At 51.7% G+C, this 24,015-nt stretch overlaps 1 pseudogene; it reads right to left on the minus strand.

The window, feature by feature from the left end:
* Window positions 1-58: 58 nt before the first annotated feature.
* On the minus strand, window positions 59-23,586 carry LOC149362483 (uncharacterized; annotated as a pseudogene).
* Window positions 23,587-24,015: the final 429 nt, after the last annotated feature.

Genomic DNA, 24,015 nt, shown 5'->3' on the forward strand with positions numbered 1-24,015 from the left:
CTTCAGCCCGCCGCCTTCCCTCGACCCACTACTCCTAATTCTAGTACACTATACCGACGCTGCGACTGGATTCCAACCGGACGGAACTTGGTCGCATGCCGTCTGCGGCTAGACCGACGGCCCTCCCCAGTCGCAGACCGACAGAATTCGCAGCGTCGCAGGCGAGAATCGCATGCATGTGAAACGGCCCTAACTCTTCAATGCAGAACAGCAGAGGCCAGATCTTTCGAATTTATGCGATTTTATTCTTGAGAGAGTGCATGATCGGTGAACCCTGTTTCTGAACCGTCTGGAGAACTTGCGTAGTTCCACTTTTGATTTCGACCGCCAAGGCACCTGATGTTTTCTGTGAAGTAACTTCCTCCCAGGCCTTCAGGTCGAAGACAAGCTCTTCTGCCATCAGTTTACCAAGCGCATCTCTTACAACGTGGATCCCGGAGAAAACCATGCGCAGAAGGCGACCGATCTCATTGAGGTATCCGTGCAGCAGGGAAGGCAGGACTTCGCCTTTAGCGCTGTTAGATGCAGAAGGTACTCGGTTCCATTCACAGTGACAAGACCTTCAGCTTCCTGTCCGCTGCCTCCCGTAGGGCCCTCTGGGCTCAACTCATTCTCGTCTTTGTCATGTAGCAGCGCAGAGCCCTCCATCACAGTTGGCTAGTGCTCGGAAGAATAGGTCTCTTCTGTCTTGCCAGTGTCTTGAATGGGAGCTGTTCCTCCTTCGGCTGTGCTGAGCTCTCAGTTTTATGCGTTGCCCCTCGACCGCTGTTCGGCTCAGGCATACTCAAAGTGCAGCTCCTCATTTTAGCGGGGACATGCGGGCACTCATTCAATTGAATTCAATTCAATTCAATTCGTTTATTTTCAACTCGAGGTTGAAGGCCCCCAGGCGTAAAAGCTGTTCTACGACAGCTTGAAAGGTGCCTGGGGGCCCATACAAGGCAGCAGTGGTTACAAACTAAATTACAGTGTAAGTACACATCTTCCTACAATCATTAGAACAACTATACAGTACAATTATTAACAAAACAATCGTTGTTAATGAGAATTTCAGGTGATCGGCGTACGGCCTCAATTCTTCCTGAACGTCAGAAAACAAAGCGGAATTGACATACAACACAAAGTTAGCATGATTATTGTACACAGGATGTTTAGTGGGTTATAAAATACTGTCGCATTAGTTTTTTACTGTAGGTGTCGAAATATACATCCTTCTTTTCATAATCGTTCAGAAGAAATGGAAGCAGGTACTGTAGGGACTGACAGAGATAATCGGTACGGCGGTGTGGTACAAACCATTTGTCACAACTGCGAGTACGACCATCGCTTTTTTTTTTACGTAAACTTGCGGTGTTCTTTAAAAACGTTTGAAGGGCATTATTTGCATAAAAGAAAGTGTGCAGTAAGCGAAATTCTAGATAATGTTTTGCTTTTATTATTTTATACCTCACAAACAATTCTTCTGTCGGATGGTAGTACGATACATTAGCAATATTACGAAGAGCTTTTTTCTGTAGAAGGAAAATTGCGTTAATGTTACTAATCGTTGTTGTTCCCCAAACAAGCGAGCAATAGTTTAAATGTGACGTGAATAATGCGTGGTAAATGTGAACCTTTATTTTTTCCGGGACATAATGTCGGTATCTGGCAAGTGCTCCCGCAGACGATGATAGTGATTTGCGCAAGAAATCGATGTGGTGTGTCCATTTCATATCAGACGAGAATGTCACTCCTAAAATCCTATGTTGGCTGACAACTTCAATAGTAGCTGTACCGAGTGTTAAATGATGGTGCATTATAGCCTGTTTGCCACTCGGTTTAAAAATTATGGCTTTCGATTTTTTTGCGTTAATCTTGAGACCATTGGCATTGGACCAGTTGATTATCTTTGTCATCTCAGTTTCTGCTTTAGCAATCACCTCTTGTATGTCATGACCAGAAACAAACACGCTGGTATATATCGTCAGCGTAAAGAACATAACAAGCATCTTAATTGGGTTGAACAATGTCATTGACATATACATTGAAAAGAAATGGTCCCAAAAGACTGCCTTGTGGCACACCAGATGAAATGCTCTTAAACGATGAGGTATGGCCCCCAATACTAACACACTGCATTCGATCACTCAGGTAAGAGTTAAACAACACCAAAGATACACCGCGGACACCGTAAGCACTAAGTTTTTTCAACAGAATTTTGTGGTTTAGAAAGTCAAAGGCCTTGCTGTAATCTATAAAAATACCAAGCGTAAGCGTCTTGCATTCAATATTTTTGATGATGAGCTCTTTCATTGTTAGTAGCGCTGTTTCGGTTGATTTGCCTCGACGGAAACCATGTTGGTACTCTTGTAATATGTTATGTCTGGAGAAAAAGTTTTCTATGCGCACCAATATTATTTTTTCTAGGCCCTTTGAAAACACGGGTAATATAGATACCGGCCTGTAGTTAGCCGCGTCGTTTTCTTTGCCGCATTTAAAGATGACCGATACCTTTGCTTTTTTCATGCGACTTGGGAAACAGCCAGTTGTGAGGACGAGGTTAAAAATATATGTCAAGTGGGGCGCAATAACGTCAATTACGAACTTGACAGGCTTTATCTGAAGATCTTCGACATCGACTGAGTTGGTGTTTCTCTGGTTCAGGAATGCGCTACAAATTTCGATTTCATCCGTTGGTTCCAAGAATATGGTGGCATTTTGTTCGTCAGTGGGCGTTGACCCTGTTTCGTCACAGGTTGGCTTTATCATGTCTACAAAATGCGCATTGAAATGCTCAGCTAAAGCTACACCCGAAATACATTTGCCATCTATTGACATTTCAGGGGGGCTGCACTTCCGACGTTTCCTTTGGAGAATTTCATTGACCACCTTCCACACTTCCCGAGGACCGGTTCTTGAAGCATCAGGTATGAGGTTATTATAGTAAGCGATCTTTGCTCTTCTTAACTCTGCGGTTAACTTATTTCGGTATTTCTTGAAGTCTGTTAGTGCTGTCATTTCTCTCGTACGCAAGAAATCTTGGAAGAGTTTTTGTTTCTCCTTAATCGCCTTCAAATGATCGGGTGTTATCCATGGCTTCCTTATTTTGTTCTTTTTTCTTGCTTTCTTGTATGGAAAGCATTCGTTATAGAGACAGCAGAACGTAAGCAGGAATTTGTTGTAAGCTTCAGATGCATTACTCTCGTTATAAATTGGACACCAGTCGTTTTTTGATAGGCGGGCCCGAAAGGATTCCATATTACCATTCGATATATTCCTATACAGAGGTACGTCCTTGCTTGTCTTTTGTCGTGGTCTATAGCTGCAGTACGCAATAAATATTGGACAGTGGTCGCTTAAGTCATAGCATATGGTTCCAGCAGTATGTACGGAAATATCTGAGTTGACAATGAAAAGATCAAGGACTGACTCGCCTGTTTCGGTTACCCGCGTTGGTGTATTGATAACGGAATAAAAGCCAGAAGCCAGAAGTGTGTTATTGAACTGAACGGAATGCGTGTCATTTCCAGCTAAGTTAATATTGAAATCGCCTCCCAGAAGCAAACGGTATTGATGACAGGAAGCGTACTCCAAGATTTCTTCGATGAAAGTCAAAAAAGGGTTTTTGTTCCCGGAAGAAGGGCGATATACTACCGAAAACATATCTTTCCCACTACAGGATCCGCTAGGTGGCGCCGCCCTGGTTAGCTGGCTGACTATCGTGCTCCGTTTTTCACCTGCCCCTGGCCTGTCCCAGGGCCTTGCCCGCCCCTGGATTTACACTCCATCGCGTCAGGAAGACATCCGCACCACGAGGACACCATTCGCATCACGGCCCGCTGTCGAGCTGGCGCTCCAAGCGCCTCCAAAAATCTGCTACGGCGCGGCGCCTCACTAACCCTAACGCGCCGCGCCTGCACCTCTGGCATGCAGCGTCTCAACAAGCCCCTGAAGCCAAGACCCACCCATACCTCACCGGTGTCAACTTCTTCCGACGCGGCCGCCGCGGGGCCTACTCCAACCACGCTTACAGCCATGTCTCAACCGGCTGCGTTCAACACCGGCCACACCACCGCGCCCATTCCCGCGTCGCGTTCACCGACGCTGGGCGCTCCGAATCGACAGCCGCAACGCAGCCGGCAGCGTTCGTCACCGCCGCGGCGTCCACTACTGGCCAACTCCACGCATTAAGGGAAGCCAAGAGCTTCGGGCCCACAGATGCATCGCAGTCGACTGCGTTCGTCGCCGCAGACAGTGCCGCCGCACCTACTCGAACCACACTTCCCGCTGACAGCAAGTCCAGCACCTTGGTACCTGCGTCGCAGATTGCGGTTCAGGCTGACGACACAGCAGACATGGACCTTACGGCGTCCCCGGTCGACGGCCATCTCATTCCGGCCCCTGAGGTCGGCTGGACCACCATCGGTGCCTGCCGTAAGCCTGCCTCCGCCACCCGGCCCCGCACCGAGCTCATCACAGTTGGCATCCAGCTTCCCCCTGGCACCCTCAACCCCAAGATACCGCTCTACGACGTCCTCGCCGCAGTCGTCTCCGATGCACAACTGTCCTCCGAGAGCACTGCGGAGATTACCCTTCAGGCCAAGCCAGCCAAAGCCTCGTCTTTTTAAAAACTCACTCCCCTCTCACCGCCCACCTCCTGCTTTCTATCACGCATCTTCAGCTTCACGGTAAGCCTATCACCATTAAAACATATGCCCCTAATCCTCCCATCTCATGCCTCGGCGTCATCCATAACGTCGGTGGCCACTTCACCCCTGATGACCTCATGCATGATATCGAATCATTCAAAACCGATATTCTTGCTGCTCGTATGATGGGCACCACTCAGTCGGTGCTCATAACTTTCGCTGGAACCGTAATCCCCCACTTTGTGTATTTCAAACACGTTGCCTTCCGGTGCCGTCCCCATAAGCCTAAGCCTCCCACCTGCACCCGTTGTCTCGCTCTTGGACACCGCGCCCACCAGTGTCCGCAGCACAGCGTTCCGTCAAAGTGCCGTCGCTGTGCTGCTCCTCTACCCGCCGACCCTTCCGCTCATGTATGTGCCCAGCCCTGGTGCGTTCATTGCCAGGTAAATACCCACCCCTCCCTCGACCCCACTTGCCCCTTTCTCCTCGGTAAACAACGCGAGTGTGCCAAAGCTGCGTACCTACGACGCCTAGCTTTGCGCCGGGCCACGCAACCCACCCCGTCCTCCTCCTCTAATCATGAACCTCCCTCAGCTCCGGTCACGTCACCACCAGGCTCCTACGCCGCCAAAGTTAAAGGCTCCTCGGTTCCAGCGTCCCTTTCCAGCGTCTCTTCCCCTGCACCACCCTCTCCATCCCTTACTGACGAGAGCCGCTCCTTCGACCTCCGGCTCGCTATGCTGGAACGCCAGCAGCGAGAGCAACAGCGCATTTCCCACGACCTACAACAACAGATCCACGCCTTGACCCAAACCCTCCAGACAACCACCTCCTCTCTTACCTCCCAGCTTACCAAGCTAAATGAGCATCTTGCCACACTCACCACTCCCTCCTCCACCGCCCAGGTCGCCCCTTTGGCTGATCTTCTCGAAACCACCACACAGGCACACCGCACTCGCTTGGTTCAGCTAGAGACATCGGTTCTGCAGATTCTTACCACCCTCCAAGCACAATCCAAACAATTAGAATCCTTCACTTCTACGCTCCAATCCCTGCATGAGTCACTGCCCCCGGCCAAAAAGAAGGAACGCGTACCCTCACGAAGTTCTACCTCTACACTATCATAATGGCTTTTGGCGAGGACGTCGAGATTGTGCAGTGGAACTGCCGAAATCTGTGCCATAATAAGACCCCCCTCCACCAGTATCTACTCGCCCGCCCCTCCCTGCCCCATTTTCTCCTTCTCCAGGAGACCCGGACGGCCCGCACTGTCCCAGGCTACCGCGCCTATGATGCCGCTACGGCCACACCACTTGCGTCTATTTATGTACGTAGCGACGTGCTCTTGGAGCCACTTGATATCCCCTCCGTCCTTCTTAAATATTTAGTTGGTGTGGTCTATTACCACCCTTCTTCCCGCGTCTCACTCGCCCTTTTGTCTTTCTACAACCCCCCTGTTACCTCCTCTTTATTTTCCGCCCTGGGCAAGTTCCTTCACTCTCTTCCTTCTAACTCCCATCTCCTCTTTGGTGGTGACTTTAATGCCCCTCAAACACTCTGGGGCTACCCTCAAACCCGGCCGCCTCCTCCACTGTCTGGCCCAGGAACGCCACCTCACCCTTCTCAATACTCCTGGCTCCCCTACTCGAGCGGGCACTGCCTCACAGCGCCCCACGACACCCGATCTCACTTTCTCTCGGGGTTCACTTTCATTTCACTGGCAAGTGACAGCCGAAACTCTTCTCAGTGACCACTATCTTGTCCACATTTCCACCTCTTTCCCACATCCCTCGATGTCATCCGGTCACTCATACTGACTGGCACGCCTTCCGCGCTAATCTCGCCTCTGACTCCTTTCAATCCTACGACGACTGGACGTCGCGCATCACTGCAGCGCTCACGTCCAGTAGCCGTCGTGTTCGCTCTTGTCACCCAGTCCCAGACCCAGATCCTCACCTACTCCGTTTATGGCGTCGCCGTAAACGTCTTCAACGCTCCTTCCGCTGCCAACCCCACAATACCCAACTTTCTTCCCGGATCACTGCTCTGCGGGCCGAGATCGTCGCCCACTGCGCCTCACTCGAGCACTCTCGTTGGAGTGCTGTTTGTGACCGTCTTGACTCGGCATTGCACTCGCGATCCACATGGTCTCTCTTCAAATCCTTCCTTGGCACTAAGCCTGCCCTTGCTCCCACTCTAGCTAAAGCCCTCACTCAAGGAACTCCCTCCGATGTTTTTGATCAGCTCGCCTCTCTCTATCTCCCGCCCCCTCTGGCACCCTCCTACCCGGTGTACTGCGGTGGACCTAACCCCGATCTGGACCAATCCTTCACTCTCCGGGAGCTCGAATCGGCTCTGGCTGCTAATGCTACACGCTCGGCTCGCGGTGAGGATGCCATTACATACACCACACTTCGCAACCTTCCTGACTGCGCCAAAGAATTCCTCCTTAAAACCTACAATGATGCATGGGACAGCGGCTGCCTGCCCAGCTCCTGGACCTCCTCCCTCATTTCTATGATTCCAAAGCCGGGCAAGCCTCCCTCTCTCTCTAACCTCCGCCCAATCTCCCTGACATCATGTGTTGGTAAGACCCTTGAGCGAATGGCCCTGACTCGCCTCTCTAATTTTCTCGAGACGAGGGAGTTCTTCCCTCATTCTCTCATCGGCTTCCGACGCCACGTCTGTGCACAGGACATGTTTCTGGTTCTCCAGCACACGTTTCTGTCACCTACCCCCACTCAAATTCACGCACTTGTGACCGTCGATGTTCGCAATGCCTTCGACGGTGTTTGCCACGACCACATCCTTTCCCAACTCGCCTCCCTAGACTGTGGCTCCCGCATGTACTGTTATATCCGTTCATTCCTCTCTAAACGCGTCGCTCGCTTTCGAGTCGACACCTATCTGTCCGACCCCCACAACCTCACCCGAGGCACTCCTCAAGGTGCTGTTCTCTCTCCTACCCTTTTCAATCTTGCTATGGCCCCTCTCGCCTCCCAGCTAAATGAAATTCCCGACCTGCATCATATATTTTACGCCGATGACATCACTCTCTGGTGTTCGTCTGGCTCTCCCGGTCACGTACAAGACACCCTGCAACGTGGCCTAGATCTCATCGACTCCTTTCTCACCACTGCTGGCCTCTCTCCCGCTCCTGAAAAATCTGAGCTCCTTCTCCTCAACCATTCCTCATACCAGCGCTCACACAACCAATTCGTCTCTCTCCACCTTTCTGACTCTCCCATTCCTGTCGTCACGCAGTGCAAAGTTCTTGGCTTTCCTTTGCATGCAGCCAAGAACGTGCAAGCCCTCCACCGTGCTGTCACCACCTGCCACTCCGCAACTCACCTCCTGCGGCGCGTGGTCACTCGGCGCTCAGGTCTCCACGAGGCTCATGCGTGCCGAGTTGCCCACGCGCTGGCCCTCAACAAGGTCTTGTACTTTGCACCCTACGTTTCCTTCAATCAGACTCAACTTAACGCTCTTGAGACTGCCCTTGTGGGCCTCTACAAGGCAGCTCTCAACCTCCCTATCATTACCTCTACTGCAAAGATCTTTGCAACAGGCCTCTTTCATCCTCTCCGTTCTCTGCTCTCTCCATCATGACTCGCAGATTGCCCGGCTTTCCCTTACCCGTCAGGGTCAGTGGTTACTGACTCAAGCGGGTATCTCGCTCATTCCCTGCTCCCCGTTTACCTCTCCTATTCCCACCCCGGCTCCCAATCTTCGGATCCTCCCCCTTCCGTCCAACATGTCCCCCGTTCTGCATGCCGGCCGTCGTCATGCAGCCGCACAGCACCATTCCCCTCTCTTTGATACCCAGGGTGTAGCTTACACGGATGCCTCCTTCGTGGCTCCTCGAGGTTCCTGCGGCTACGCCCTGTACCACCCCCACCTCCCCGCTCCTGAAACTCACACCAGCGGGCCGTTTCTACGCCCTCCGGATGCATTGTCCCTCGAGGTCCTCGCCATTGCGCATGCCCTCCAGTCATTTGCCCTCCTTCCCTCTCTTCAAGAGTACACAGTCTATTCAGATTCACAAGCCGCTATACACCACATACAGAAACGCACCCTAACCCCTTCTCTTCAACAGGAGGTCGAACGAGCGGTCTCCGCTTTGCAGCCTTCCATCGTTTTCCTCCGCTGGGTCCCTGGGCATTCAGGGATTGACGGCAATGAGCTGGCTCATCAGCTCGCCCGTGACACACTTTTCCGGGCACCGTTGATCCCCTGGCCCAAGCCCTCGGAGGACGGTGGGAGACTAACCCTTCGCCGCACCATAAAAGAGGTCTACCTCGAGCTCCGCCTCGACAAACGCCTTTACCCTCCCCCTCATCCATCACTCACAGTGCCGGAGGCTCGCCTTCTTCGGCACGTTCAAATGAATGCAATCATCACCCGGTTCGCCTCTTTCTCTATCGCTATCGATCGGACCCTTCCTGTCCCAACTGCCCCTGTATCTATGCGGACCTTGCCCATTGACTCTTCTATTGCCCGGCTGCTCAGCAGTCGGGTTCCTACCCCCCACCATCTTTATCCATCACCACCTGGCTCGACTGGCTTGGCGCTGAAGGGAAGGAAGAACAGCGACTTCTGGTCGCCCAGGCGGTCGATATTCTCGGCGTGTAAATTTTGGCCGAATAAACGTCTTCTACTACTACTACTACTCCCACTACAAACACATAACGCCTCCAGATCAGCAGTAGTACACGTGAAACGGTGCTCCACTTCACAGCATATATCATCCCTGATATGTATCGCTACGCCGCCGCCCCGTCCCTCAGTTCTGTTTTGGTAGTAGTGTTTATAGCCTGCTAATGTTAGCGTCTGGCTTTCATCGTGATACCATGTTTCCGTGATCATGATGACATGCATTCGGAACAGGAATTCGTCGAGAAACACAGTGAATTGTTCTAGCTTTGATGCCAACGAACGTGCATTGATATGGACAGCCAATATTAATGCCTGGGTTGGCGCCTGCAGTGTTATATCAGAAGGTGAGCAAAACTCTCGATATAACATGATGACGATGAAAGCAAAGAACTAGCAACACACCACCTTAGTCAATCTTTGACAAGTCTTTATCGTGTTCGATTCGCACCACGTCACTTCCCTCAGCTTTCCGCGCAAGAACTTTTCCGTTTCTGGCCCATACAAACTTCCAGTCAAACTCACGTTTCTTTTTTATCGCCAAGGAAAAAAGTCGCTTCAGCGTAGGGCAAAGATGTTCGTTAACGAACACACTTTCTCTATCTACGAAGCCGACTTGTTCATTCGTTATGTATTTGGTTCGAGCCTTTTCCAGAAGAGCATCTCTTTTTTCGCGGCATTTGAATTGCACAACTATGTTGCTTTTGCCTTCCTCACGAGTTGGCACGCGATGACAAACTGCTATGTCATCAGCAGTGATAGTCTCGCCTATAGCACTGCCTACCTTTGTTACCAGTTCAGTAACATTTTCATTCTCTTTCTGCACCAGGCCTTTTATTTCGACATTACATCTTCGAGAGTACTGCTCTGTTTGAACCATTCTTCGCTGAAGCTGTTCAATGGCATGTTCATTTGCCTTGACCCTTTTCCGCAGTCTTTCATTCTCTTTCTTAAGATCTTTGTTTTCATCTTGTTGTTCAGCTAGTTTCTTTTTGATTTCCTCAAATTCTGCATTGATAAAAGTCATGGAATCTTTCAAACTTTTCATTTCAGCACGAAGCTCACGTAGTTCACTTCTGGCATCCCTGTCATCATTCGCCGAGCCTTTAGGCATCACTACAGGATTCACTTGGTACACACAAAGAACAAAAACTGCGGCAGCCGCAACAGCAAAAGCTACACAGTTCTCCCGTTCGACAAAGTCAAATTGATACACCAACCTGCAGCGTAAAACACGCAAGAATCAGCGAAACAGTCGGTTTGCCGTCGCTGCTGCCGAGTGCCAGATCCGGGGTGGGAGCCTTCTTTTCTAGGTTTCCGCTGGTGACGTCGGTAGTGACGTCAGATGCGTCCGATATGTCCTCGATGGTCGGTGAAACGCCCAGGTGATAGCGGCGATGGGTACAGCTGTCTTCTTTCTGCAGCGTAAAACACGCAAGAATCAGCGAAACAGTCGGTTTGCCGTCGCTGCTGCCGAGTGCCAGATCCGGGGTGGGAGCCTTCTTTTCTAGGTTTCCGCTGGTGACGTCGGTAGTGACGTCAGATGCATCCGATATGTCCTCGATGGTCGCTGAAACGCCCAGGTGATAGCGGCGATGGGTACAGCTGTCTTCATTCTGCAGCGTAAAACACGCAAGAATCAGCGAAACAGTCGGTTTTCCGTCGCTGCTGCCGAGTCCTGGAGGCGCTTTTTCGGGTGATGCGCCGTTATTGCTCGGCGGTACTCCTCGCCCTTTAACGCTGCATTCCTTTTGGGGACCCGGGTTCGGCACAAGCGTAGGTGATAGGCATAACAGGTTTTCTGCTACTTCAGCATCCGAGGAAACACTAAGTGCTCTGCTCCCCGTCAGCAGATCGATTTCCCGGTCCACAAACCTTGGTCTTTCTGATAACTTGGTATGGGCTGCACTGGGGAACTGTTCGTACAGATAACGCGCTACAGGAATCGGAGTGCAGCTGTCAACAGCAAGCGCTTGCTTCCCGCTGAGGACACTGTGTAGCTTAGGTCCCCTTGCTGCGTCCCCGTTCTGATGAACGATCGGCGATATCTTCATCGGATGGTATTCCCCAGTCAAGGCAAATGTCGTTAGTCTTGGGGTGGCGTCTTCACGCTCGATTTTTGGATTTTGGTCATTAGTGAGCAGTACATCTTGGCAGGCTGCGCTCAGATGTCGGAAAGCGGCCGGGGCTTCCGGTTCGAGTTTCTTGATACTGTGTTCGCCCCCAAGCAGCGCACTTGGGTTGTGCTGCAGCAGCGAGGGCAGCTTCGACTTCTCGGGGTTACAGCCTACGGTCAGATGTGCGATGACGTCGCCCTGAGTGATCGCTTGGCCGCACCTGGAACAGCTAACGGTGTGGTACAAGGAGTCCTTGCGGAAGTGTTCCAGAATCAAGGAGGACGGTCCGGAGACTGCGCAGCACTTTTCGGCGTTCCAGCACCTTATGTGCCGGGAGCCGAGTCTGGGACAATAAAGGGCATGATGGCCACATCTCGTGGGCAGAAGCTGAGGGCGTCCAGCGCGCATGAGTAGCTCCTCGTGGCGCACTGGGAGTAGCAGCCTGCACACACAATGTGGCAGCAGGGCAGCATCATCATGGTTGCGCAAAGACGTCCGCAGTAAGTGCAATAGCGACTGGGAAGAAGCGGCTCCAAAAAGCAAATCTTCCGCTTTAGCCCGTCGAGACTAGCACGCATGTATCCAAAACAATACAACGCTACTTACAAACAATGCGGCGAGATAGCCGGATATGACCACATTTTATGGAGCTTCAAAAAGGCGCCGCCACCGGCGGACCTACTACCAGTCCCTTCTCTAGAGCGGTGGGAGGCTATACTGGCCAGATCAGACCCGTTGACGCAAGTCCGGGCCACTGAGTGGGCTCACGAGGTCGCCAAGAGCCATGGGCTCGAAGCCACCTAGTATAATGCCCACTATGGCTCAGTGCTGACAATAAACGTTTTCCAATCCAATCCAATCCGCCAGTCGAGGTCGTTGTCGAAGCCGTCGAGTACGTATGTAGGTAGAGTCCGACTTCCGTGCCGCCGATGCCATCTCGTCCGTTGCCGATGAGGTAGACGTGCGGGCCCCAGCGTCTCGGTGCACCGAACGGGCGCCGCCGTCAGCTGGCGTCGAAGCCCTCGCCTTCGCAGTTTCAACAGAGCAGCAGCTGCTGCTAGAGGACCGAGTGTTCCAGGGGAAGCAGGACCGACGTGTACCAGCGATGTCCTGGGCTGCGTTTCTCGGCATACGACCTACGCCGACCATGAGCGCGCTGCGGTAGACTTACGGGGACCACGAGCGCGCTACGCTAGACAAAAGCATTGAAGGACTATGGATAGACGAATAAAAGAAGAGACGCGGGGCGAGCGCGAGTGGAGAGTGCGCGGCGCTAGCGCGAGAGGTAGAGAACGAAAGAAAATTGCCGCGGTCGGTTGAGTTTCCGGGGTCTCCTGCGTTCCTGTGTGGGTTTTTCTGCGCAGGCCTGCCGTCCCGTAACAATATACTGTCCAATAGCGTTAAAAAAAGCTCAGGCCAAGAAAAACTACGAATGATTTCAACTGTTGCAATTAAAACAGAGGAAGCACTGAGGTTAATAAAGGATAGCAAAAAATGGCCTGGCTTAGCTTATGGTTAAGCCTAGGATGCGAAGCATAGTTTTGCGGTCTGGCGAGCCGCCCTCTCCCTGGCCGACATCTCGCTGCTCAACTGGCTCAACGAGTGCGTCGCCTTTTGCGTGACGTCAGTATCTCCGAGGGGTAGGAGCGGGAGTTAGGCCGCCGGCGGAGGCTGCGCTTCCGCAAGCGAGCTCACGAGGCCCCAGCTTTCACAGCTGTTGTGACGTCATATCACGTGGTGCGCCGATGAAGGTCAAGTGGTAGCTACGCGGCCGTCCGCGGCGCAGCAAGGAAGAGCTCGGTTGTGAGAGTAATATGCTTCGCATAAAAATCAGGGGGGCACTTTGTTGACCTAAAGTGCGGTGAGGCGAAAACCTTAAGCGCGGTGTTGCTGCTTGTGTCACTGATGCGTTGTTAAGAGTTAGGCTTCGCCTCTAAGATTGAAACGCGACAGCGTCTTGCAACGCTGCCTGGGAATCCACAGAACGCCATCGCCCGTTAGGCTGTACGTCTTGCTCGTCCGTAAATTGGTTTTTGAGGAAAAGAAATTATCTATCTCGCATATCCCGGTGGACACCTGAACCTCGCCGTAGCGGGGAGGAAGATGGGAGTGAACGAAGATACCTTATTCACTAGACGCGCCTTTGTTCATTCCAAACCATCGAGCGGGCACGGCGGAGTGGTTAGCATGCTCTTGCACTCCGGAGACCGGGGCTCGATTCCCGAACTCGACCAATTTCCTACTCGGTTTTATTCAATTATCTGGCTTAACTAGAAAGGTTAATTACGCTAATTTGGGAGTTAAGCCTATAACTGAACTCATTCCCACATAGTTGGAGCATCACTATGCGATCCCTTTAATTGGTTGCATGGTTACTAGCCAAAGTACAATTGGCCCCGTTTGAAATTCGCGCACTGTGACGTCAAGACCGTTTCGACCAATTGAAAAGCGTGACATTTCTTTCGACAACTACTGCTTACAACGATGAGGCATTAAAGGCTTCCGCCTTAATCTATCAATTCATTGCTTCTTGAATGTTTTCAAGGACAGCTGATACTAATCGCTTCCTAAATAGACCTCTAGCACATTCTTTGAAAGACATGCTTGACGGCATAGCTATTTGTCCGTAGTGTGTACCCTTCTGATAATTAATATACTCATAAGTATTGTGCACTGGACCTGTAGATATCTATTCTCAACTTCTGAGGTTAGGCCAGCGGTGCTGTTTGAGTAACAGGAGGCATTAAATGAGATGTTATAGCGCTTAAAGAATTTCGGAAAAGACATACCACCAATGCATTGCTAAAGGGCTTACAATTGCAATGCTAACGTTACTTAGCGAGCAGAGAGAGTAGTTCTTTGGTTTATGATCAGTGACGATATAGCTAGCAACATGAACAAACGCAACAGCAATGACAAGAAGCTGGCAGTTATCTTAATTAGTCCTTATGTGACGTACAAACTAAAGGTGGTGCAGTCCTGTGCACCTAAATTTTGTAATAATGATCAATAGCCGAAATCTTCTACGAAGACGTGAAACCAGAAATAACGAGATAAAAAAGTGTAGCACACTGCACTGTAGACAACGAGCATAGCCACTCTCCGCGGTTCGCTGCTGACAATTATTGTAATATTAATTTTAATGCACTGGCTTCTTATATATCTATCAATATCCTATATATCGTATTAATGTCTTCGCCCACAGGCAGCGCACTTGTGTTGTTCTGCAGCAGCGAGGGCGGCTTCGACTTCTCGGGGTTACAGCCTACAGCCAGATGTGCGATGACGTCGCCGTGAGCGATCGCTTGGAGCAGCTCACCTAGAACAGCTCACGGTGTGGTACAAGCAGTCCTTGGGGAAATGTTCCAGAATCAAGAACACGGTCCTGAGACTGCGCAGCAGCTATCGGCGTTCCAGCACCTTATGTGCCGGGCAGCGAAGTCTGGCACGGTAAAGGGCATGGTGGCACCATCTTGTTGGCAGAAGCTGAGGGCGTCCAGCGCGGATGCGTAGCTCCTCTTGACCCATTGGGATTAGCAGCCTGAACCCACAATGTGGCAGCAGGGCAGCATCATCATGGTCGCGCAAAAACATCCACAATAAGTCCAATAGCGACTGGGAGGATGCGGCTCCAAAAACCAAGTTTTCCATCAGTCGAGGTCGTTGTCGAAGCCGTAGAGTAGGTAGGTAGTGTCCGACTTCCTGCCGCCGATACCATCTCGTCCATCGCCGATGAGGTCGACGTGCGGGCCCCAGCGTATCGGTGCACCGAACGGCCGCCGCCGTCAGCAGGCGTCCAAGCCCTCGCCTTCGCAGTTCCAACGGAGCCGCAGCTGGCGCTGGAAGACCGAGTATTCCAGGGGAAGCAGGACCGACGTGCACCAGCGGTGCGCTTGGCTACCTGTCTCGGCATACGACCTATGGTGACCAAGAGTGCGCTGCGCTAGATTTAAGGTGACCACGAGCACGCTACGTGAGACGAATAAAAGAAGAGGCGCGGGGCGAGCTCGAGTGGACAGCGCGCGGCGCTAGCGCGAGAGGTAGAGAACGAAAGAGAATTCACGCTGTCGGTTGTGTTTTCCTGGGTGAGAGAGAGAGAGAGAAACAACTTTATTAAGGCGGAAGCCTTTAATGTCTCATCGTTGTAAGCAGCAGTTGTCGACAGAAAATGTCACGCTTTTCAATTGGTGGAAACGGTCGTGACGTCACAGTGCGCGAATTTCAAGCGGGGCCAATTGTACTTTGGCTAGTAACCATGCAACCAATTGAAGGGATCGTATAGTGATGCTCCAAGTAAGTGGGGCTGAGCTTAGTTAATCGCTTAATTACCCAATTAGCCTAATTAGCTTTACTAGTCAGGCCATATAAATAAATAAAACCGATTAAGAAATTGGACGAGCTCAGGAATCGAACCCCGGTCTTCGGCGTGAGAGACGAGCATGCTATCCACTCCGCCATGCCAGCTCGATGGTTTGGAATGAACAAAGGCGCGTCTAGTGAATACGGTGTCTTCACTCACTCTCATCCTCCTCCATTCTCTTCCCGCGAGGTTTAGGTGTCCACCGACAAATGAGAGACAGATACATTTCCTTTCCTCAAAAATAAATTTACTGACGAGCGAGGCGTAGAACCGAATGGGCGATGGCGTTCTATGGACTCCTTGGCAGCGTTGCAAGACGCTGTCGCGTTCCAATCTTAGGGGCATCAGTGACCACACTTTACGTCAAAAAAGTGCTCCCCCTGAATTTTGTGAGACAGTTACTGCGTAATTTCCTTTCCTCAAATACAATTTTCATTTTCTTCATTACGGCTCCTCTTTATCTATCTTCTTTCACTCCCACTTCCTCCCTTCCTCTACGGTGCGGTTCAGGCGTCCACCGAGATGACAGAGAATTACTGCGCCATTTCCTTTCCTCAAAAAAGCGTTGCGTTCAAAGGGCAAGGCATCGCGCTGAACGGGTGGTGTTCCGTGGACTCCCTGGCAGCGCTACAACGCGCTGTCGCGTTCCACTCCTAAAGGCGAAGCTTAAGCGTCATTAATTAGCAGTTAATTAGTATTCAGGCATTAATCAGTAATTAACCATTAATTACTGATTTGTCATCACTTAGTAATTAGTACTCAATTATATGTGACGCCACCGGTGCCACACAAACAGCGAAGGTGGTGCGGAAAACGCTTCCGCCTCTACCCACTTTAGACAGTCAAAGTGCCCCCTGAATTTTTTGCCATAGATTGGAGGGATTTAGGGCAGGTGGGCTTGTTGTGGCCCCCAGGTGGGGGCGACTTCCTGGGCCCACGAAATGAGTGCCAGTTGGATGCTCTTGTCTGGCCTTTTGAGGAGTTGGTTCCATCCTTCTTCGGAGGGAGCTGGCAGTAAGGTTCGAGGCGGCGGATTTCCCGCGCATCCCCAGAGGATGTGTGCCTGGGTGGCGATTTCTCCCTGGTAACAATTTTGGCAGGCGGGGTCATATTCCCCGTCTGTGATGAGTGAAAGTCTAGAATGGCTAAGGATGGAGTGCGTCTGCAACCTGCGGAGCAAGCTGGCTTGCGCTCGATTCAAGCCGGGGTGTGGAGGCGGGAACTGGCGTCTCATCTCTCTGTAGAGGTTGGTAATTTCGGCAAAGGTCTGGGGAGCCTCGGCAAGAGCGTCTGGGTCCGTGGGGCCGGCCGCCCGGTTGGTTAGTCCTCGGGCTAGTCGGTCGAACCCTTCGTTTCCACAGTTTCCCGCGTGGGCGGGTACCCAGACCAGGTTGATCTTATGGTCGAGAGTGCAGCCGCGAAGGATGCGTGCAGCGGGGTGGCAGATAAAACCTGCCGAGTAATTTTGCATCGCTCTTTTGGAGTCGCTTAGGACTGTGCGCGTACGTGGGTCAGCGATGGCCAGCGCGATGGCGGTTTCTTCTGCCGCTGTCGGAGAGTGAGCTACTACTGTGGCGGCGGTGACGAGAGTAGTGTGAGGCTTCCACTGCTCGAGCCCGCCGTCCCGTAACAGGTGGGGGACCAGGTGGGCCGCATGGTCCGCCGGGTTTCCAACAAGCGCGGTGGGTTACGATGCAAAGACGCCTTGCGGCTGGCGAACGCATTCGTGACCAGTCGAATCTTGCATTCGACTCCCTATCTCCACCTGCGGAAACAGGAGGAGGATGCCCTCGAGGTCATCCTCCGCAAAATCATGAAACGAGCGCTGGACCTCCCGGTCTCTACCTCTACCAGCCGCCTTTTGGCACTGGGGATGGTTAACACTTTTAGGGAGCTTCGGGAGGCCCACCTCAACAACCAATAGACTCGTCTCACAAAGACAGGGTCGGGTCGCCGCCTTTTAACCCGACTTCACATCCAGCACAGTCAATTCACAGAGGAGAGATGCCGACTTCCCGTACACTGGAGACGCGCCCTCCACGTGCGGCCTCTTCCCACCAATATGTCCAAAGAGGATCATAATGGCAGGCGCCTGGCGCGGGCGGAAGCCTTGGACCGCCATTTTCGGAGCAAACCAGGAGTCTTCTACGTGGACGCGTCCGGCCCGGACCCCAGGGGATGGTACACGGCCGCGGTTGTCCACGAGGGTAAAACAGTAGACGCCCTTACTTTCAAGGCCCAGTCAGCAATTCACGCAGAAGAGGTTGCCATCGCTTTGGCAGCCTCTCACACCTCCTCCAAATACATAGTCACCGACTCGCGAGGGGCTTGCCGTAACGTCACGCAAGGGTGGGTTACTCCCCTAGCTTATCGCATTTACCAAAATTGTAGCCGAGACTCGGATCCCGCGCACCGATCTCTCGTTTGGGCTCCAGGTCACCAAGGCGTCCACGGAAATGAGGCAGCCGACGCCGCCGCCCGCGCGCTCTCTTTCCGGGCATTTCCCACGGGACCCGACGCCGACCAGGACACTGATTTCAATCCGATTTATACTTTTAAAGAAATATGCGAATATTACAAATCCACGAACCAAACTCTTCCCACCCTGTGCAAAGGGCTGGGGAAGGTCAACGAGCGGGTACTCCTGCGCCTGCTCACCAACACGATGTTGTGCCCGGCAACTCTGCAACATTTCGATCCTCAATTCGACGGGCGGTGCTCACACTGTGGGGAGGTGTCTGACACTCACCACATGGTGTGGGCCTGCCAGCAGAACCCATCCCTACCCCCTATCCCAAACCCCACCCGAGAGGACTGGGAGGCGACCCTGTCCGGTTGCTGCACCCTCGAGGCCCAAAGGGCCTTAACGCAGCGCGCCCGGGCTGCGACAAACGCCAATGGGGTACCTGTCTAGGCATCCCACCTAGTGGTTGTAAGGGCGTGACCCTTCAACTCACGACCCCCAACACCTCTCCCTATGATTTAATAAATGTTTTCACCACCACCACCACCCCGTAACAATATACTACTGTCTAATACCGTCAAAAAAGCTCAGGTCAAGAAATATTCCGAATAATTTCAACTGTTGCAATCAAAACGGAGGAAGCGCTGAGGTTAATGACCGGAAGCAAATATATTAATTCACTGATCTTGGTTTGGTTTGGTTTGGGTTATGGGGTTTAACACCCCAAAACGACTAAGGACATGAGAGACGCCGTAGTGGAGAGCTCCGGAAATTTCGACCACCTGGGGTTCTTTAACATGCACTGACAACGCACAGTACACGGGCCTCTAGATTTTCTCCTCCAAAGAAACTCAACCGCCGCGGCCGGGATCAAACCCGGGTCTTTCGGGTCAGCAGCCGAGCGCTATAACCACTGAGCCACCGCGGCGGCAATTCATTCATCCTAAAATGTGTAAATGTAAATACGAGGGTACGCAATTGTGTGATTGAAAAGTGTTTCTGTAAAAGAGAGAAATACCTATGCCGCCAAGGTTATTTTTTCAAAAGATGTGCGAGAAGTCTATTTAGGAAGAGAGCAGTTTCAGCGGTCCTTCAAAAAATTCATTGATCCTGGAATGTTTTCAAGGACAGCTGAGACTGCTGGCTTCCTAAATAGACTTCTCGCGCATTTTTTGAAAAATAAGCTTGACGGCATAGCTATTTCTCTGTTTTACAGAAATACTTTTCAATTACACAATTGTGTACCCTCGTATTTACATTTAGACATTTTGCATAATCCTTATACTTGGTAACGCTAACTCTGTTCAATATAATTTACAGTAGAATTTCTGGAGGTACTTCCTGTACGCTTGCAACTTCTGCTTTAACATTGAGTGGGGTAAAAGTCTTATCTTTAATATCCTCTTCGGCAGATGTTAAAACGTGGAAGTACTGGCGATAAGTTCTGCGGTGGCGGTTAAAACAGAAACCAGACTCGGGGGTACTTCGACAGGCGATAAGGCACTTAATAGCAGTCGCAGGTCATCGGCAAACTCAGTTAAACTCACATGCGAGTGAAAAACGGTCTTCAGATTTTCTGTTTGCTGGAAAGAATTCTTACGTTTACTATGCTGGATATTTAGCAGCACAAAACTGAGGCCTCTAAATGCACCATACGATATTTTAATGATGTTTTTGAGCACTAGTTTCTGTATACTATGCGTTTAAAAGCATTCACTGGCGCTACTTGTACTGTGCAACTCAGCAGGATACAAGACTAATAAGCTACCACAAGCTTGCAAAGCATTTTAAGAAATTTTGTCCATGCGTCATCGACCTTGCGACCACATGCTGTAAATGTGATGTCGAGCACTTCGAGCACTGTCGAGCACAATGATCAGAGGAAAAAGAAAAAGGAAAGAAAAGACGCGCGTCGCAGCGCCAACTGCGTCCGCCGGAGCGGACGCTGCTGAAAAAACAGATAAGCGGCCGAAGACGCGCTTGCCGAAGCGAGGACAGAAACTCCAGCGTTTATTCATCCCGATCAGCCAGCTTATATAGGTGACCGGTGAGGGTAACGGGAGGAGGAGGAGGAGAAAAGCATTTATTTGGTAATGTACAGAGAGGTGCTCGGGGAGAGGCCCCTAGTGGGTCTCACCCCTTACAATACTAGTCGGAGTCCCTCATTCCGGGATCCCGTTGGTCGAGACCGCTACACAAGTCCGCCGAACCAGGGCCTGCTGGGCCGATAGTTCCTGGCAGCTGAGTAGGGCCACCTCCCAGTCCTCTCGGGTAGGGGAAGGGGTGATTGGGGGGAGAGAAGGATTTTTTCTGCATGCCCAAACCATGTGGAAGGTGTCGGCCACCTCCCCACAGAATGAGCAGCGGCCGTCAAAAGAAGGATTAAAGTGCTTGAGAACCGCCGGGCACAGCAGGGTATTTGTAAAGAGCCTGAGGAGAATTCGTTCGCCAGCTTTACCCAGTCCTTTCATAGGAACTGGGTATCGCCGGTGTTCGGCACGATAGTGCTCAGTAATTTCTTTAAAAGAAAGGAGAGGGCTGTGATCTGGGTTAAGCTCCTCCCAAGGGACGCCTGGTGCCCGGTGAGTGAGTGCGCGGGCTGCCTCATGGGCGGCTTCGTTACCTGGCATGCCTTGGTGGCCGGGGACCCATATGATTGAGCGATGAGTTGGATCGCCGTCGCGAGTACTGCGGTGCAAAATTTGGTGAGCGAGTGGAGTGATCCAACCGAACTCAAAGTTACGACAGGCTCCTCGAGAGTCTGTGAGGATGAATTTAGAGTCGGGATGGGAGACTGCAAGGGCAATCGCCACCTCCTCCGCATGCGTTGAGTTGGGCGCTCTGAACGAGAGGCCGTCCACCTGTTTTCCCTCGTGTATGACTGCAGCCGTGTACCAGTCCCCCCTGGAGCGGTAGGGGCCTGCAATGTCGACGTAGAAGACGTGTTTCTTTGAGCCATAGTGGCGGTGCAGGGCATTCGCCCGCGCCTGGCGCCGGCCATTATGGTCCTCCTTGTTCATCTTAGTCGGAAGGGGTCGAACGTAGAGGGCGCTTCTCCACAGTTCTGGCACTCGAACCCGTTCCATGGTATGGTGATCATGTCTGATATGTAACCGGTCCAAGAGGCGGCGACCGGACACGGTATGGGCGAGACGCGTGTATTGGTTAACGAGATGCGCCTCGCGGAGTTCTCGATAGGTGTTCACCACCCCCACCGCGAGAAGTCGCGCGTTGGAAGTGGATATCGGGAGGTCGAGGGCTCTCTTGAAAATTTTGCGGAGTACAATCTCCAAGTGATCTTCGTCATGTTTCCGTAAGCGGAGGTAAGGAGTCGAGTACAGTACTCGACTTGTTACGAAGGCATGCGCGAGCCGCATCGCATCCTTACTTCGCAACCCTCCTCGCTTGTTGGAAACGCAGCGAACCATTCGGCCCACCTGGTCGCCGACTTTGCGGAGTTTGGCAAGAGTTGTGTCTGCCTTACGATGTTGATTAATGAAGAGACCGAGTATTCGTAGCTCCTTCGCTTCACGGATGGGGCCGCTTGCGAGAGAAAGCTGAACGGAGATTTTGCATTTCGGAGAAGATCGAATATGCACAAATTCAGACTTGGACGGGGAGCACTGGAGGCCGCAGTACGTGGCATAGTGGTCAACTATGCTCGCCGCTGCTTGCAGGCATTCCTCCATCTCTCCTATATTTCCCGTAGTGGCCCAGATGGTGATGTCATCGGCGTACAGCGCATGCTGAACACCGCCGACAGCCGCCAGCTGTGCCGGGAGATACATCATAGCAATGTTAAAGAGAAGCGGGGACAACACAGCGCCTTGTGGTGTGCCCCGCGTTCCCATCTCAAACGGGCCGTACTCGGTCTCTTGTATACGTATATAGGCCAAGCGGTCTGTTAAGAAATCTTTGATGTAATTGAATGTACGAGGACCACAGTTAATCTCGCTAAGGTGTTTTAGTATGACGCCGTGTTTAACATTGTCAAACGCACCCTTGAGATCGAGTGCTAGGACTATTTTGTCGTTGTGTGGGTGTTCTATGGGTTCGAGAACCTCGTGATGAAGCTGTAAAAGAATGTCTTGTGCGGACTTACTGGGTCGGAAACCGAACATCGTGTCGGCAAACGAGTTCTTGCTCTCGAGATATTCTGAGAGGCGGTCACGGACCATCGTTTCCATCAGTTTTCCTACGCATGAAGTGAGGGAGATGGGCCGGAGGTTGTCTGTGTTTACCGGTTTCCCCGCCTTTGGGATAAAGGTTACCAATGATGTCTTCCAATCCGGTGGCAACGAAGTGTCCCCGGTGCAAATGGCGTTAATATATTCGAGTAGGGTTTCGTATGCCCGATCAGGAAGGTTTGCCAATAATTTGACTGTGACCTTATCCCTCCCGGGCGCCGTCCCCCTGCGCATTTTGGCAAGAGCCGCGCGAAGGTCGTGAAGCTGGAAAAGTTGATCCAGTTCCGGATTATCGCAGCCTGCATACGAATAATCCTGCCCACGCGGGTCTTGATCCTGATTGAGGTATTGTGAGCGCAAGTTGTTCGCTAGCTGCTTCGTGTTTCCTTGAAAGTTGTGTATCGCGCGATTGATGTGTTTCTGTGTTTCCGAGCATGTTTGTGTGGGGTCTATGAGAGTCCTGAAGAGCCGCCAAGTGTTGCGGCTGGACATATGTCTTGCTGCGCTGTTGCATCGATCTACCGAGTTAGTGGGGAAGCGACGAGCGAAAGCGTGAGGAGCGTGCGCTTGGCGTTCGCGTTCACCGTAGTGAGGCAGAGCGTTCGCCGTAGTGAAGGCAGAGCGTTCGCCGTCGTGAAGGCAGAGCGTTCGCCGTCGTGAAGGCAGAGCGTTCGCCCTAGTTAAGCCAGAGCGTTCACAACACAGGGGATATTAAACGAGATGTCATAGCACTTAATGACGTTGTGAGGATAGATAAAACTATTCACATTGCTAAAGCGCTCTCATCTACCAAAATTAGATCTTCCATTCATCCCCGATTTCTGTCGACCTTTGTTCATTCCCTGAGAGTTTCCCCGTGTCTCTGTCCTGTCCCTCCCAGCCGCCTTCCCCGAAATAGCGAGGAGGTGCTGGGTCTACAACCCACTACCGAACATTTAAAGCCACCCTCCCTACCACCCTTCCACAAGACTCTTCCATGAAGTGGACAGGATTCTTTGATTCTACTACTTGTTCACTGTGTCCGATCACTGTGTGTTGACGTCATGCAGAAGTACTCCTCCGCGCTTCCCGCGTTGCTCTGGGGCAGGTTTTTCCTTCTCTTCTGTTGTTCGGTTGAGTGTGAGATAACGAACGTAGCTGCGAAAACACGCGCTGACACTCACTCGACCTCGTCCATTTTGTGTCATACAATTTTTTGCGCATTTCCCTGTGTTTCCTTAATCAATCCACGATAAAAGATGACAACGCCATCCTACATGTACCTCGAGTGCAGGGATGGTGGAACCCTATTGTCTCGTCTCAGTGATGAAGGACTTCGCTCCGGAAGACGTGAGTTATAAGTAATAACATTTACTGATATTTGAGCGGCGAAGGCTATGATGGGGAAGAAGGTTTTTACGGCGGCACGTCTTGGAGCTAGAACGTCAGTACGCACTTGAAATCACTCTGTTATCTAACTACTGTCTCCGCCTTGGCGTCAACAGAAAGTTTCGAACAGTTCAGCATCTTCTTTTATACCAGGTGTTTGCAGAATGCACAGCGCAGAGGAACAAAATATCGTAAAATTTTCTTTCGAATGGATACCGAAATTTTTTGCCCTTCATGG

The sequence above is a fragment of the Amblyomma mixtum genome, chromosome 2 (genome assembly GCF_055824585.1).
Source record: "Amblyomma mixtum isolate Tamu chromosome 2, ASM5582458v1, whole genome shotgun sequence".
NCBI lineage: Eukaryota > Metazoa > Arthropoda > Arachnida > Ixodida > Ixodidae > Amblyomma > Amblyomma mixtum.